This window comes from Rattus norvegicus, chromosome 17, assembly GCF_036323735.1.
Source record: "Rattus norvegicus strain BN/NHsdMcwi chromosome 17, GRCr8, whole genome shotgun sequence".
Classification (NCBI taxonomy): Eukaryota; Metazoa; Chordata; class Mammalia; order Rodentia; family Muridae; genus Rattus; species Rattus norvegicus.
The window spans coordinates 4,209,597-4,227,354 of NC_086035.1; the positions used below are offsets into that span (position 1 = coordinate 4,209,597).

The window sequence follows — 17,758 nt, forward strand, 5'->3', positions numbered from 1 at the left end:
CTCCAAGCCCGTACTGACTGACTGACTGGGTGGGTGGGTGGGTGGGTGGATGGATGGATGGATGGATGGATGGATGGATGGATAGCTAAAGGAGGAAGCAATACAGTTGTAGCCAGGCAGTTTAGCCAGTGGACCCTGTCTGTGGTCAGAATAAATGTTTTCACCTGCGTTTCAGCGAGAGAGAGATCAAAGTTGGGGAGGTGGCCTTCGACGACAATGACGACGACGACGACGACATAGCACACATGTTTACAGAAAGAAGATGAAGGTGAGTTGGCTCTGAGTGTTTTTTACTCAGGGGCTGTAAGAGCAGCACAGTGGGATGGCAGCGTGGGGGGACACAGCCGTCTGGACCAGCTTACATGCTGAGGTAGACAAGCTACCCCTCAGCAGGAAAAGCTCTGCAGTTACATCTCAGAGCCCGTCTCGGGCTGCCTAAGGGGTCTATTTCTCTTTTGTTCTCCCTTTTGTGCTATCGTCAAGCCCTGTATTTAAGGTGTGTGGGTGTTTGGTGTGACACATGTTTGCACACTGTGTGCAGTGCCTGTAGAAGCTTGCAGAAGAGGTTGGATTTCCTAGAACTGGAGTTATAGGCACTTACGAGCCACCTTATCTGTGCTGGGAATCGAACTCGGCTCCTCTGGAAGAGCAGCCAGTCCTCTTAACCTCCAGGTACCCATCCTATTTTGGGGGGGTTTTGATGACATCAAATTCGACAAGTCATTCTTTTTTTTTTCGGAGCTGGGGACTGAACCCAGGGCCTTGTGATTGCTAGGCAAGCGCTCTACCACTGAGCTAAATCCCCAACCCCAAATTCGACAAGTCAAATTTGTCTCCTGACTGACTTACCCCAGGGTTTCCCACATTAAAATTATTTAACCCAGGAACTATCAAAGGTGAATAAATGAAAGGTGTCATTTAGAACCCCAGGAGAGGGGTGCCCTTTGCTTAGAAGACATTCGCTTTGGCTCTGAGAAAGGGCAGCTGAGGTCAGCCCAGGCTGCTACACAGCCTGCTCGGCCCACAAGACTCATGCGGCCCACGGACAGAGGCTCACGCCCTCTGCTCCTCAACCACCACAGTGTTCACTTCCTGATTATTTTCTTGGCTTAAAGAACAGCATCGAAAGAGAGGTAATCAGGAAAATTGACTTATGGCAATCAGTTGCTATGCCAAGAGAAGCAAGAGAGCCCCGTTTCACTGCCCCATGAGTCAGTTTTGCCTGTTACTGTAAAAAGATTGTTATGAAACTCACCAAATATTACTTCAGAGGAAAGCCAGTGTTTGTGATTTGTTCAGAAAACAAATTAATCAAAGACACATCCGGACGGGTTCTGGCTTTACCGGCTGAAGTGTGTCACAACTATCTGCTATTTATGAAGCTACCTTCCAGAACCTTCTCCCACACTTCCTTGGAAGGAAAGTTCAGAAAAACAGACTGTCTGGAACTAGAGCCAATGTCGAATGTTATGAGGAAAACAGCCTGCTTTCCCCAAGTTCCACTTAGCTCCAGAGGGACTGAACAGCCCAGGGGAGGTACAAGCTGTATACAGGAGAGTCTGGTGGTCTGCAGGGCACACATGGGTGACAGGGTCCCCAGAAGGCAAAGGGTTGGTACACAGTCCTAAGAACCAATAAGAACCACGGTAGCCAGCAAGTCCCAGAGGCTTGAGGCCTAGGAGGGGAGATAAAACCACCCTAAGCAGTATATATAAGAATCTATATATACGAGACAGACCCGGTCACTGTGGGTGGGGCTGTGGAGGTCATGACCCTCACTAGGTCAAGGAGTGAAAGTATAGGCCTGACTTCAGGGACAACAAATAAGAGAACTTTTCTCTCCTTAAAGATATATATATATAGATAAATATATATATATGTGTGTATGTATATGTATATATATGTGTGTATATGTATATCTATATGCACATATATACACCTACATCACATACATATACATATACATCATATACATATATATCATACACATATACATCATGCATATTCATCACATACATATACATCATATAATATACATACACATATACATGTACATCACATATATACATCATATATATACATATACACATACACATATACCACATATACACATATACATATACATCATACATACACATACATACATACATACATACATACATACATACATACATACATACATCTGTGCTGGGAGATAGTCCAGCTCATAAAGTGTTTGCCTTGCGAGAACCTGAGTTTGAGCCTCAGACCCACACAAAGAATTCTATGAGTTGGTGTGGACTTGGGAGGCAGAGGCAGGTAGATCCCTCGGGCTCCCTAGCCAGAAAGACCAGCATATATTGTAAGCTTCAGGCCAGTGAGAGAACTGATTCAAAACCCATAGAAACAGCAAAGCGGATGAACTCCGAAGAATGGTACTAGAGGTTGGACTCCGCACGTACACACCCTAGCGTGCATATCCGAACACATGTGCCCACATCGACAGGTAGCCACACACACAACAGGAAAAACACAAAGACAAAAACAAAACCTCAAACATCAAAAACAAAATCAAGCACATGGACCCTCTGCTTGGTAAAGGGAGCTTCAGTGAAGGCACGCTCCTAAGAAATGCACTGTGGGACTGGAGCGATGGCTCAGTGGTTAAGAGCACTGACTGCTCTTCCAGAGGTCCTGAGTTCAAATGCCAGCAACCACATGGTGGCTCACAACCATCTGTAATGGGATCCGATGCCCTCTTCTGCTGTGTCTGCAGACAGCTACAGTGCACTCGTAGACATGAAATAAATAAATAAATCATTAAAGAAGAAGTGCACTGTGACTTAGGAAGTGGAGAGGGAATGGGGCAGGAAAGTGAGGCTGTGCTGTGAGACTCACCCATGTCTCCCTCTCAGGGCCTCGGTAGCCCTGGAGCTTCTTTTTCCCATTCTCCTGCTCTCTCCACTCTTAGGACTGTGATTATCCTTGGTGGACACTCTCGATTTGTCCCAAAGGGAGGGAGGGGTTGAGAGAACCCACACCTGGTTATGTGGACCACACGGAGCCACTGCCGCTGTACTGTGGGTACTCGGGAGTTCCCGGATGCACCTGGGGGTGAGTCTAGGAATCTGATTTGTGCGTGATAGATGCCTGTCAGCTTCATGTGATACGTTCTCTCTGTGTAGCTGGTTAATCTTGATTGCCAGCTGACTAGGACTGAGATGTACCTGGGCAGTTGGTAAAATATGCCTCTGGGTGCTTACAAGGAGATTTAAGAAAGCAGGCCTGCCTTAAACCCTAGCAGCACCACCCCACAAACTGGGACGAAAGGAGAGGAGATGTAGGAAAAAGAAGAGGGTTCTGGGAGGCACAGACAGATCCTCCCTCCCTCCTTCCCTCCCTCCCTCCCTCCCTCCCCCTCCCTCCCTCCCTCCCTCCCTCCCTTCCTTCTTACCTCCCTCCCTTCCTCCCTCCCTTCCTCCCTCCCTTCCTCCTTCTCTTCCTACCTCCCTTCCTCCTTCCCTCTCTGCCTTCCCCTCTCACCTCTATCTCCTCCTTTCTTCCCTCCTCCCCTTCCTCCTTCTTTTCCTCCTCTTCCTCTCACTTCCTTCACAGCCATCCTGTGAGCTGTTTTGACCTGTCACCTCCCCCACCCCCAGCCCCAGAGAAACCTCTGAGGCCAGAATAAACTCTTCACCCTTTGATTTGTTGACGGAAACATTAGTAACATGCACGAGAAAGGCAACACATGTGTCACGCGAGATAGACGCGTGATCACATATGGATAGATGTCACACTTAAATAATTAGTCTGTCATTTAAGGGTAGGAATAACCCCACATGTTTTTCCTTTAGAGGCTTGATATGTGAAGATATCGGGAAGCCTGTTATTAACCCATGTCCGTTGGCTTGTTTGTTCTCCAATATCTCAGATACCCCAGGCGAGCATTTGACTTGCTGTGTGGCTGAGGATAACATTAGACCTCTTATCCTCTTGCCTCTGCCTCTCTCTTAAACGCCAAGATTACAGGGAGTGCTACCGTACCTGGATGGCTTATGGTCCTACTGCTGCTTGCTTCTCAGTGGACCTGGCACCACATGAAGCAGTGTGATGCCCACGTGAGATGACACAACTGTTAGTCTGACTGCACCATTCCACAAAGTCATGCATGCAATCCCCCCACCAAATAAGAACAATAGAATTGTGGAGCGCTCATCTCTGAGAAGACTCGTGCAGATAGCTTAGAAATGATTCCAGTGGGGCTGCAGTGCCTCTCAGCCTCAAAGGTCGCTCATAGTTCTTATCACCATTGTAAACACACACTGTGTGCTGCCCTCAGGCTGTGGGCTGTGTGCTGTCCCTTTTTTTTGGTGGGGGGATGCCGTCCTCCTTGGGGCTACATGCCTTCATTCATTTCATCTTCACAGAAGCACAATGGAGACCACAAGTCCATTTTATAGATAGATGCCGGGGGTGGGGGGCGAGTGCCATGCAGGTTCCTGGATTACACTAACCTTCCTCCTAATTTTAATTGTGTGTGTGTGTGTGTGTGTGTGTGTGTGTGTGTGTGTGTGTTTAGGTGGGTACACGAATGTCCCTGCAAGAAGTGCCCTTGAAGGGTCTTGGATCCCCTGCGGCTGTGTTACAGGTGGTTACGAACCGCTTGACGTGGGTGCTGGAAACTTGACTCCAGTCCTCCAGAGGAGCATGACAAGTTCTCAACTGCTGAGCCATTCTGAAACCTTTTAATAAGGCAAAGACTGACCCCGACCCTGTTCCCCGCCAAAGACAAAGAAATTCTGCCCATAGTTGGCCTCTGGCTGCTCTTTCCTGAGCTTCTGACAGCTTCTCTGTTGGTTTTTATCTCCCACAAGCATCCGCCACCGTGTGAGCTGGTTCCTTAGAGCGACTCTTTCTGTGTGTTTGTGTTCTACTCGTTGTTTCTCTGAAGAGTGTGCAGTACCAAGGCCGTGAGCCTCATGAGCATCCTTTAAGATGATCCTTTTTAGATTTGTTCGTCTTATTTCATGTGTGAGCGCTTCCCCAGCACAGATGCTGGTCTTCTGTGACCTTGGCAAAGTCAGCCGCCTTTCCAGTCCACTACACTACCTTCATCACGGCAGCAGCTCTAGAATTCTTTTTCAGTAATTTCATCATAATTATTGAGGCAAAAACAGTGGACTCATTGTTAAGTAATAATGAGCGGTTAATCACGGCCCAGGTGGGAGAGGCGCTGTAATAAGATTTTTTAATATTTAATAAAGTAAGCACATCTTGTTCTCTCTGCGGTTAAGTTGCGTAAACGGAAGAGAAGTTGAATTCTTGGAGCTGACCACACTTATCCAATTATCCAGCCACATCGGCAGGCACACCTGTCCTTCTGCCTTTTTACTATCTGGACTTAGAGCAAATAAAATCACAGATGGCCCAGCTCCCTTCCCCCTTTGTTTTTTTTTTTTTTTTTTTTTTTTTTTACAAAGCATTGGTTTCTTTTAATTATAGTCCCACCCCCAAGTGCCACAATGGACAGAGAACAGTCACCTAAGCATCAAGGTAGATGACCCACAGGGAAGGAAACTCAAGCAGATGCTACTGAAAGTGCCTCGTCTTTGCAAATGGCCTAGGAGGGTCCGTGAGCATTCTGGTTCTAGTTCACGGTTGCTGGAGCAGTTGTTATGGGTCTGTGTGGGAAGAATTCTGGCATGGAACCGGGCTTCAGTACTCCCAGAACTGCGTGCTGTGTCCTTAAGTGCGTGGTGACATGGGCTGGCTCAGACCCTGTTGTATGAGAAAGCTGCTAGGACTTAGTACTCAGGGACAGAGGACAGAGGAACTCTCCAGCATGGTACAGATACCAAGATTCACCCAGTAAAGGGCCTTCTGATTCTAGAATGACCTTAATAGCATGGTTCTCCAGCATAGCACATGGAGGAGCTTCCCTGAGTCTCCTCAGGAGAGGACCGCCTGCAGTATCATTCCCTACCTTCCCTGGGTAGACACAATTTGCCTCAGGTTCTGGTTTATCCTTTCTGCTGTTACTCATGGGGAGTCACTTCCCAGGATCTCCCGGAGACCATTGTTTCCTGGATGTGCTTGGGTGAAGGGACAGAGCCTGCACCCAGGCATCGGCTGCCCCTGTTTCAGGCCTGAGTCCACCTTTGCATTGTTGGGAATTTCTCCTCCACATCCAGTGAAAAGAGACCTTTGTGTGAGTCACGGCGGCTTTCTAATCTGACTCCCGGAACAAAAGACCACAAATGAGGCTTTGACTTTCAAAATGAAATGTTTTCTCTCATGGTTCTAGAGGATTGCTCTTTTCTGGGCTGAACTGAGGTTCAGACAGGGCCACCTTCCCACCTGGAGCTCCAGGAAAGAACCCATCCTTGCTTCCGGGAGCTGCTGACATGCTGACACCATAGTGTGTTGCCTATATTCCCACCTCAGCCTCTTCTTCATGTGCATCAAGTCACTCGCTACTCACTTACCCTTAGAAGGACTCTGTGATTGCATTTAGGGATCATCTCCCTACTTCCAGATCCTTAAGTCCATGCACCTGCAGTAGACGCAATGTAGCCTGTGTCATTATTTAGACCACTACCCTCATCAGCCACAGGAGCTCATTGCGATACTCCAAGGACACAATCTACGTGGCAATATCTTCTGTCCTTTCAGAGGTTATTTTTGTTTTATATGTATGAGACTTTCACCTGCATGTATATATTTGCAGCAAGGGCATGCCTGGCGCCAACAGAGGTCCAAGGAGGTCGTCGGATTTGCTGCATTTGGAGTTACCAGATAATGGTACGTTGCTATAGCATCTGCAGGAGCATCAAGTGCTCTTAACTCTGGAGCCAGCTCTCCAGCCCCCAGGAAAACGTGATGTTAATGACAGCCAGCTAAGAAGTTCCGGTTCCGTTACTGTGGTGAAGACAGTATCTCGCTTGCTGGTTTATACAACAGCAAAACAGACTAAGTTTTGCTAAACTAAGTTCTAATGGTGGACAAAGTGACATCATTCCCTGAGATTGACTGAGCACCTACTGCGTGCCAGGGGTTGGGCACCTACTATGTGTCGGGGATTGTATAAACTGTTGAGTTGCATTGGTAAGAAGGTGGGCCTGGATCCTTGGCTTCATGGGACTTCTGCTCACATCCAGCTGATGGGTTGGGTTTTAAACAGGACAAGAGTAGAGAACCCGTCAGCCAGGACATTGGATGACTACTGCCGGGGAGAGGAGGTGAGGGGGAAGGGGCTTGGTCATTCTCTCAGTCCCCATGGAGTGCTGGAAGGCAGTCGGCTCCCTGAGAGCACTGTTTGGCCTGACTTACAGGAGCGAGGAGTTACGCCCTGTGGGAGTGGACAGGCGGGTACAGGTTGAGAAAAGCTGTAGTAACCACCAGATGAAAAGGACATCTCAAGGGTATGCTCATGTGTGTGTGTGTGTGTGTGTGTGTGTGTACATGCATGTGTGTACATGTGTGCACATTTGTGTGCCCACGTGTGCATGTGCAAATGCATGTGTATGTGAATATGTGCACATGCATGTACCCATGTGTGCATGTGCACATTCATGTGTGTGTGCTTACCTGCGTACATGTGACCATTCAGCGTGTATGTGTGTTACGCTTGTGTGCACATACATGTCTAGAAACATGTCCTCACACGACTGTGACGGCCTGAAGCTGGTGTCCAGTGTTTTTCTCAGTTATTCTTACTCAGTATGTAGCTTGCCTGTCTCTCTAGGCGGGCTGGCCCAATTTCAGGGATCCCTTTGTGTCTGTTTCTCCAGGGCTGTCACAGTTTCAGGCATCGCCCACAGCTTTGCCCATGGGTGGTCGGATGTGAACTCAGGTCCTCATGCTTGGGAAGCAAGCTCTTCACTGACTGAGCTGTCTCTCCACTCCCCTGTAGCTTGCACTGTTGTCATCCTGCCTCAGTCCCTGTGAGTACAAAAGCCTGTGGTTAAATAAATACCTGAAAAACAGACCCAGGGTGAAGCCACTAGAAGTGACAGAGATGGCAGGGAACTATATCCTGCAGAAGAGCACAGCACATGCAGAGCTGTGGTCCTGCGTGCTCTGCAGGGTGGAGGTCTGAGCAGCTGGCTTTGCTGGCTTGGAGAGCAGCATTGGAAACCCATGCTTTTCCTGGGCTATTCTCACTTCTTATGTGCCCGTGGCATCTCATTTATTAAATGTGTTCCAAGGTAAGCACGTTGTAAGCTAGATTCAGCTCGTAGGCAGAATGTCACTTTCAACTTTTATTTTATGAGTTAAAACACAACACCAAGCCGGGAGTCTGCCTGACTGCTCTGGCTCGAGATGTCTTGGATATTGGGTTTCATGTGTTGGACATTGGATCCCCTGTGCCCCATGTTGGGAGGTGATTGGATTGTGATCCAAATGCTCCATTTGTGGATTATTAGATTACTAGGTTATCAAGGGAATGGATTTAGTATAAGAGTGAGCTGTGCTTGGAATGCTGGTTCTGCCTTCCTAAGTGATGCCATCTGCCATATATAGGTCCAGCAGAGGAAATGCCCACTCCTTCTTGGACATCCCATTCTCCAGAACTGCAAGAAACAAATGCCTTTCTATACAATATTAAGACACACACACACACACACACACACACACACACACACACACACACACACAGCTTCCCTATCTCACAAACAAGGAAACTTGAGTCCTAGTTTTATATATCTATATCTATATATCTTCTGATTATATATAAATATATTATTATATATAACATGTTAAATAATATGCAAAATTGCTCCTGATATATATGTATATATATATATATATACACACACACATACACATGTGTGTAGTATTTTATTATAGCAAGAGAAAGGAACAGAGTCAGTAGGGAGAACACAGACTATAGCAGGTGAGCAGTGTCTACACATAATCATTGAGGGATACAAGGCTCACCCTGTAGTGTGGGCTTCTGCTGTCCTCCCCTGAAGTTCTCTGTGATGCCAGGTCTAAAGAGGACCATTCTGTGCAGCAAGCTCTCTTTGTTATGGAGCTCAATCTTTCTATACTGGGCAGATGGGTTCCACCATTTTACTTAATCCCATACTGCAAAACTGAAGGAAATGGATATTTCAAAACCTCCTTTTGGACGTTCTCACATTTCATAGAGAGAAGATATAAATGAAAATGTCATGCAAATTGCAAAGCACTCCGTAAACGCTGGCTGTGGTTTTCCTCGTGGTTACAAGAACACAACTTGCTGTTATTGTCAGAATTAAGTGGTGGTTGAAGCCTCGAAAATCTACCGTAATCGTTCCTCAGTGTTTCCCTGTATTAGTGAAAGATTGCAGATTAAGGAAACAGTAACCTCAGTTGTGTCTGCTTTGAGACTCAGTCCTGATCTACTCATCACCACTGACTGGCTCAGGTCCACTCTACACCAATGTCTAGAAGAGTAGCCATCCCTGTCCCCTTGAAGTTAGGTGTGACTGTGGTTCTCTTTGACCTGTAAAACACAATGAAGCATACACCATTGCCCAGAATGGAGCCTGTTCATCCAGGGTGGACAAGCGTCCAGTCTGCTGTCCCTGCTTTGGCAGCTGCAGGAATGTGAGCTACTGCAGAGCAGTTGCTGCCTATCTGAGTCTTCCCAAAGGATGCTACCCTGCAGAGTGGCTCGCACCTCTAGGACCCATTTCATGTCACAAAGACCTGTCTTTGTTTCCACAATCAATGCAACCTGTGTTGACTGACAAAAACTATTCACCAGGTGGGTACATGTGTGTGAGACGATTGGTTACCAGTGGGCACCTCATGCTGCAGACAGAGCGTAGGTTTGTAGGTATACTGTGGGGTTTTTTTTTTCTAACCCTAGACCTATTGCTTGTTAACCTTGTGACCTTTGGGGCTCAGTAACCGTGTTTGTGAGGTGGGGAAGCAATGGCCAGAAAGAGCAGCTTGTCTTGGCTGCAACCTGTAGGCTATGTGGGATGAAGCATCTACGGTGTGTGCAGGGTGTGGAAATCAACACGCCAGGGGAGGCAGGCAGGTGCCTGGAGTGCACAGTGAGGGAAGGCATGGTGCTCTGACACCCGGGGGAACCACAGGGATTAACAAAGAGCTACTTTAATGTTACTCTTAGAAGTGCTTTTATTTACTTGGTTACTTTTTAACTACATCTGTTTTGGCCCACGTGCAGGTGCACACCACGGGCCGGGCCGTATGTGTAGATGAGAGGACAACTCCTGGAGGATACTTATGTCAACCACATGGGCTCTGGAGATCAAACTCAGCAGTCAGGGTTGGTGGCGCACGCCTTTAGCTACTACGCCATCATGCTGGCATCTTCTGGTCTTCACGGCTGTGTGTTGTGCCACACCAGCACTCAAGAGCTAAGGTTAACCACCGTGCGATGCTTGTGGCTCCCGTGGGGCACGGATTAAGCAAGCATGCTGGAAGGACAGTTTGTCTTTGCACGGAGAAGCTCGTTCACTCACCGGTGTGGTACGTGAGGCATGTTTAGAGACCATACACGTCGTCAGGCTTCTTGTGAGGTAGCGCTAGCAGTTGAAGTCACCCTGTCACGGCCCGACCTTTGAAGCCATACAGCGCAACCTCCCTACCTTCTGTTGATTGCCCATAATTTTCAAGCCTGTTTATATTAAAAGGGATGCGGCGAAGAGCCCCATCTCCTCGAGGGAGCAGTGTCATTTGCAAGTTGCTTTGTGTTCCTGAAACCTCGGCACACCGGCTGCACCGGCTGCACCGGCTGCACCGGTGTGCGCTCCCATGCTTCAGCACTGACTCAAAGCAAGGTCAGGTCACGGTGCTGGCAGACAGGTCTTAGGCTTTAGCCCTGGGTTCTAGGTTCTGGAGGGTGACTTGAACATGGAGATAGTTTTGCTGTTGGGAACCGGTCAGCAAAACTGCCTGCTGGTTTCTATATTAAAGATGAGGGCTGGCTGCCGCCGCAGAGAGCCCATGGGCAGCACCCCGAGAGCAAACTTGAGCCTCGGGACCACAGGTAAGACCAACTTTTCTGCTGCAAGAAAGCTGCCTGGTGAAATCGGGACACACAGAGGCAGAATTCCTCTAGGACCGGGCACGTCCTGTGTTTCCGGAAGTCCCACACCCGCGGATCCCGGCCCACAGCAGCTCTCTGCTCCCAGACCCCGTGGGAAAGAGACCTCACCGCCTGGTCAGGTGGGCACTCCTGAGGCTGCAGAGCTGAAGAGACCACCAACACTGCCCACCCCTGCCCACATCCCTGGCCCAAGAGGAAACTGTATAAGGCCTCTGGGCTCCCGTAGGGGAGGGCCCAGGAGCGGCAGGTCCCCTGCGCCTGAGACACCGCCGGAACCTGAAGGAAACAGACCGGATAAACAGTTCTCTGCACCCAAATCCCGTGGGAGGGAGAGCTAAACCTTCAGAGAGGCAGACACGCCTGGGAAACCAGAAGAGACTGCTCTCTGTACATACATCTCGGACGCCAGAGGAAAACACCAAAGGCCATCTGGAACCCTGGTGCACTGAAGCTCCCGGAAGGGGCGGCGCAGGTATTCCTGGTTGCTGCTGCTGCAGAGAGCCCGTGGGCAGCACCCCACGAGCAAACTTGAGCCTCGGGACCACAGGTAAGACCAACTTTTCTGCTGCAAGAAAGCTGCCTGGTGAACTCAAGACACAGGCCCACAGGAACAGCTGAAGACCTGTAGAGAGGAAAAACTACACGCCCGAAAGCAGAACACTCTGTCCCCATAACTGACTGAAAGAGAGGAAAACAGGTCTACAGCACTCCTGACACACAGGCTTATAGGACAGTCTAGCCACTGTCAGAAATAGCAGAACAAAGTAACACTAGAGATAATCTGATGGCGAGAGGCAAGCGCAGGAACCCAAGCAACAGAAACCAAGACTACATGGCATCATCGGAGCCCAATTCTCCCACCAAAACAAACATGGAATATCCAAACACACCAGAAAAGCAAGATCTAGTTTCAAAATCATATTTGATCATGATGCTGGAGGACTTCAAGAAAGACGTGAAGAACTCCCTTAGGGAAACACAGGAAAACATTAATAAACAAGTAGAAGCCTAAAGAGAGGAACCGCAAAAATCCCTGAAAGAATTCCAGGAAAACACAATCAAACAGTTGAAGGAATTAAAAATGGAAATAGAAGCAATCAAGAAAGAACACATGGAAACAACCCTGGATATAGAAAACCAAAAGAAGAGACAAGGAGCTGTAGATACAAGCTTCACCAACAGAATACAAGAGATGGAAGAGAGAATCTCAGGAGCAGAAGATTCCACAGAAATCATTGACTCAACTGTCAAAGATAATGTAAAGCAGAAAAAGCTACTGGTCCAAAACATACAGGAAATCCAGGACTCAATGAGAAGATCAAACCTAAGGATAATAGGTATAGAAGAGAGTGAAGACTCCCAGCTCAAAGGACCAGTAAATATCTTCAACAAAATCATAGAAGAAAACTTCCCTAACCTAAAAAAAGAGATACCCATAGGCATACAAGAAGCCTACAGAACTCCAAATAGATTGGACCAGAAAAGAAACACTTCCCGTCACATAATAGTCAAAACACCAAACGCACAAAATAAAGAAAGAATATTAAAAGCAGTAAGAGAAAAAGGTCAAGTAACATATAAAGGCAGACCTATCAGAATCACACCAGACTTCTCGCCAGAAACTATGAAGGCCAGAAGATCCTGGACTGATGTCATACAGACCCTAAGAGAACACAAATGCCAGCCCAGGTTACTGTATCCTGCAAAACTCTCAATTAACATAGATGGAGAAACCAAGATATTCCACGACAAAACCAAATTTACACAATATCTTTCTACAAATCCAGCACTACAAAGGATAATAAATGGTAAAGCCCAACATAAGGAGGCAAGCTATACCCTAGAAGAAGCAAGAAACTAATCGTCTTGGCAACAAAACAAAGAGAATGAAAGCACACAAACATAACCTCACATCCAAATATGAATATAATGGGAAGCAATAATCACTATTCCTTAATATCTCTCAACATCAATGGCCTCAACTCCCCAATAAAAAGACATAGATTAACAAACTGGATACGCAACGAGGACCCTGCATTCTGCTGCCTACAAGAAACACACCTCAGAGACAAAGACAGACATTACCTCAGAGTGAAAGGCTGGAAAACAACTTTCCAAGCAAATGGTCAGAAGAAGCAAGCTGGAGTAGCCATTCTAATATCAAATAAAATCAATTTTCAACTAAAAGTCATCAAAAAAGATAAGGAAGGACACTTCATATTCATCAAAGGAAAAATCCACCAAGATGAACTCTCAATCCTAAATATCTATGCCCCAAATACAAGGGCACCTACATATGTAAAAGAAACCTTACTAAAGCTCAAAACACACATTGCACCTCACACAATAATAGTGGGAGATTTCAACACCCCACTCTCATCAATGGACAGATCATGGAAACAAAAATTAAACAGAGATGTAGACAGACTAAGAGAAGTCATGAGCCAAATGGACTTAACGGATATTTATAGAACATTCTATCCTAAAGCAAAAGGATATACCTTCTTCTCAGCTCCTCATGGTACTTTCTCCAAAATTGACCATATAATTGGTCAAAAAACGGGCCTCAACAGGTACAGAAAGATAGAAATAATCCCATGCGTGCTATCGGACCACCACGGCCTAAAACTGGTCTTCAATAACAATCAAGGAAGAATGCCCACATATACTTGGAAATTGAACAATGCTCTACTCAATGATAACCTGGTCAAGGAAGAAATAAAGAAAGAAATTAAAAACTTTTTAGAATTTAATGAAAATGAAGGTACAACATACCCAAACTTATGGGACACAATGAAAGCTGTGCTAAGAGGAAAACTCATAGCGCTGAGTGCTTGCAGAAAGAAACAGGAAAGAGCATATGTCAGCAGCTTGACAGCACACCTAAAAGCTCTAGAACAAAAAGAAGCAAATACACCCAGGAGGAGTAGAAGGCAGGAAATAATCAAACTCAGAGCTGAAATCAACCAAGTAGAAACAAAAAGGACCATAGAAAGAATCAACAGAACCAAAAGTTGGTTCTTTGAGAAAATCAACAAGATAGATAAACCCTTAGCCAGACTAACGAGAGGACACAGAGAGTGCGTCCAAATTAACAAAATCAGAAATGAAAAGAGAGACATAACAACAGATTCAGAGGAAATTAAAAAAATCATCAGATCTTACTATAAAAACCTATATTCAACAAAACTTGAAAATCTTCAGGAAATGGACAATTTCCTAGACAGATACTAGGTACCGAAGTTAAATCAGGAACAGATAAACCAGTTAAACAACCCCATAACTCCTAAGGAAATAGAAGCAGTCATTAAAGGTCTCCCAACCAAAAAGAGCCCAGGTCCAGACGGGTTTAGTGCAGAATTCTATCAGACCTTCATAGAAGACCTCATACCAATATTATCCAAACTATTCCACAAAATTGAAACAGATGGAGCCGTACCGAATTCCTTCTATGAAGCCACAATTACTCTTATACCTAAACCACACAAAGACCCAATAAAGAAAGAGAACTTCAGACCAATTTCCCTTATGAATATCGACACAAAAATACTCAATAAAATTCTGGCAAACCGAATCCAAGAGCACATCAAAACAATCATCCACCATGACCAAGTAGGCTTCATCCCAGGCATGCAGGGATGGTTTAATATATGGAAAACCATCAACGTGATCCATTATATAAACAAACTGAAAGAACAAAACCACATGATCATTTCATTAGACGCTGAGAAAGCATTTGACAAAATTCAACACCCCTTCATGATAAAAGTCCTGGAAAGAATAGGAATTCATGGCCCATACCTAAATATAGTAAAAGCCATATACAGCAAACCAGTTGCTAACATTAAACTAAATGGAGAGAAACTTGAAGCAATCCCACTAAAATCAGGGACTAGACAAGGCTGCCCACTCTCTCCCTACTTATTCAATATAGTTCTTGAAGTTCTAGCCAGAGCAATCAGACAACAAAAGGACGTCAAGGGGATACAGATCGGAAAAGAAGAAGTCAAAATATCACTATTTGCAGATGATATGATAGTATATTTAAGTGATCCCAAAAGTTCCACCAGAGAACTACTAAAGCTGATAAACAACTTCAGCAAAGTGGCTGGGTATAAAATTAACTCAAATAAATCAGTTGCCTTCCTCTATACAAAAGAGAAACAAGCTGAGAAAGAAATTAGGGAAACAACACCCTTCATAATAGACCCAAATAATATAAAGTACCTCGGTGTGACTTTAACCAAGCAAGTAAAAGATCTGTACAATAAGAACTTCAAGACAATGAAGAAGGAAATTGAAGAAGACCTCAGAAGATGGAAAGATCTCCCATGCTCATGGATTGGCAGGATTAATATAGTAAAAATGGCCATTTTACCAAAAGCAATCTACAGATTCAATGCAATCCCCATCAAAATACCAATCCAATTCTTCAAAGAGTTAGACAGAACAATTTGCAAATTCATCTGGAATAACAAAAAACCCAGGATAGCTAAAGCTATCCTCAACAATAAAAGGACTTCAGAGGGAATCACTATCCCTGAACTCAAGCAGTATTACAGAGCAATAGTGATAAAAACTGCATGGTATTGGTACAGAGACAGACAGATAGACCAATGGAATAGAATTGAAGACTCAGAAATGAACCCACACACCTATGGTCACTTGATTTTTGACAAAGGAGCCAAAACCATCAAATGGAAAAAAGATAGCATTTTCAGCAAATGGTGCTGGTTCAACTGGAGGTCAACAGGTAGAAGAATGCAGATCGATCCATGCTTATCACCCTGTACAAAGCTTAAGTCCAAGTGGATCAAGGACCTCCACATCAAACCAGACACACTCAAACTAATAGAAGAAAAACTAGGGAAGCATCTGGAACACATGGGCACTGGAAAAAATTTTCTAAACAAAACACCAATGGCTTACGCTCTAAGATCAAGAATCGACAAATGGGATCTCATAAAACTGCAAAGCTTCTGTAAGGCAAAGGACACTGTGGTTAGGACAAAACGGCAACCAACAGATTGGGAAAAGATCTTTACCAATCCTACAACAGATAGAGGCCTTATATCCAAAATATACAAAGAACTCAAGAAGTTAGACCGCAGGGAAACAAATAACCCTATTAAAAAATGGGGTTCAGAGCTAAACAAAGAATTCACAGCTGAGGAATGCCGAATGGCTGAGAAACACCTAAAGAAATGTTCAACATCTTTAGTCATAAGGGAAATGCAAATCAAAACAACCCTGAGATTTCACCTCACACCAGTGAGAATGGCTAAGATCAAAAACTCAGGGGACAACAGATGCTGGCGAGGATGTGGAGAAAGAGGAACACTCCTCCATTGTTGGTGGGATTGCAAACTGGTACAACCATTCTGGAAATCAGTCTGGAGGATCCTCAGAAAATTGGACATTGAACTGCCTGAGGATCCAGCTATACCTCTCTTGGGCATATACCCAAAAGATGCCCCAACATATAAAAAAGACACGTGCTCCACTATGTTCATCGCAGCCTTATTTATAATAGCCAGAAGCTGGAAAGAACCCAGATGCCCTTCAACAGAGGAATGGATACAGAAAATGTGGTACATGTACACAATGGAATATTACTCAGCTATCAAAAACAACGACTTTATGAAATTCGTAGGCAAATGGTTGGAACTGGAAAACATCATCCTGAGTGAGCTAACCCAATCACAGAAAGACATACATGGTATGCACTCATTGATAAGTGGCTATTAGCCCAAATGCTTGAATTACCCTCGATGCGTAGAACAAATGAAACTCAAGACGGATGATCAAAATGTGAATGGTTCACTCCTTCTTTAAAAGGGGAACAAGAATACCCTTGGCAGGGAAGAGAGAGGCAAAGATTAAAACAGAGACTGAAGGAACACCCATTCAGAGCCTGCCCCACATGTGGCCCATACATATAGAGCCACCCAATTAGACAAGATGGATGAAGCAAAGAAGTGCAGACCGACAGGAGCCAGATGTAGATCGCTCCTGAGAGGCACAGCCAGAATACAGCAAATACAGAGGCGAATGCCAGCAGCAAACCACTGAACTGAGAATAGGTCCCCCGTTGAAGGAATCAGAGAAAGAACTGGAAGAGCTTGAAGGGGCTCGAGACCCCATATGTACAACAATGCCAAGCAACCAGAGCTTCCAGGGACTAAGCCACTACCTAAATACTATACATGGACTGATCCTGGACTCTGACCCCATAGGTAGCAATGAATATCCTAGTAAGAGCACCAGTGGAAGGGGAAGCCCTGGGTCCTGCTAAGACTGAACGCTCAGTGAACTAGACTGGTGGGGGGAGGGCGGCAATGGGGGGAGGGTTGGGAGGGGAACACCCATAAGGAAGGGGAGGGGGGAGGGGGATGTTTGCCCGGATATCGGGAAAGGGAATAACACTCAAAATGTATATAAGAAATACTCAAGTTAATAAAAAAATAAATAAAAAAAAATAAAAAAAAGATAAGGGCTGGAGAGATGGCTCAGTGGTTAAGAGCACTGACTGCTCTTCCAGAGGTCCTGAGTTCATTCCCAGCAACCACATGGTGGCTCATGACCATCTGTAATGAGATCCGGTGCCTTCTTCTGGTGTGTCTGAAGACAGTGTACTTACATAAAACCAATAAATGAATCTTTAAGAAATAAAGAGGAAGGGGTTGGGGATTTAGCTCAGTGGTAGAGCGC

General features: G+C 45.6%; 1 long non-coding RNA gene across 1 annotated transcript in view; it reads left to right on the forward strand.

Moving 5' to 3' along the window:
* Positions 1–17,758, forward strand: part of LOC100912124 (uncharacterized) — a 151,022-nt gene that overhangs the window by 115,922 nt on the left and 17,342 nt on the right. Inside the window, exons 6-8 of the long non-coding RNA XR_001841748.3 lie at positions 176–268; positions 6,707–6,780; positions 7,770–7,922. This is a non-coding gene — a long non-coding RNA (uncharacterized LOC100912124). The remainder of the gene's footprint in view (positions 1–175; positions 269–6,706; positions 6,781–7,769; positions 7,923–17,758) is intronic.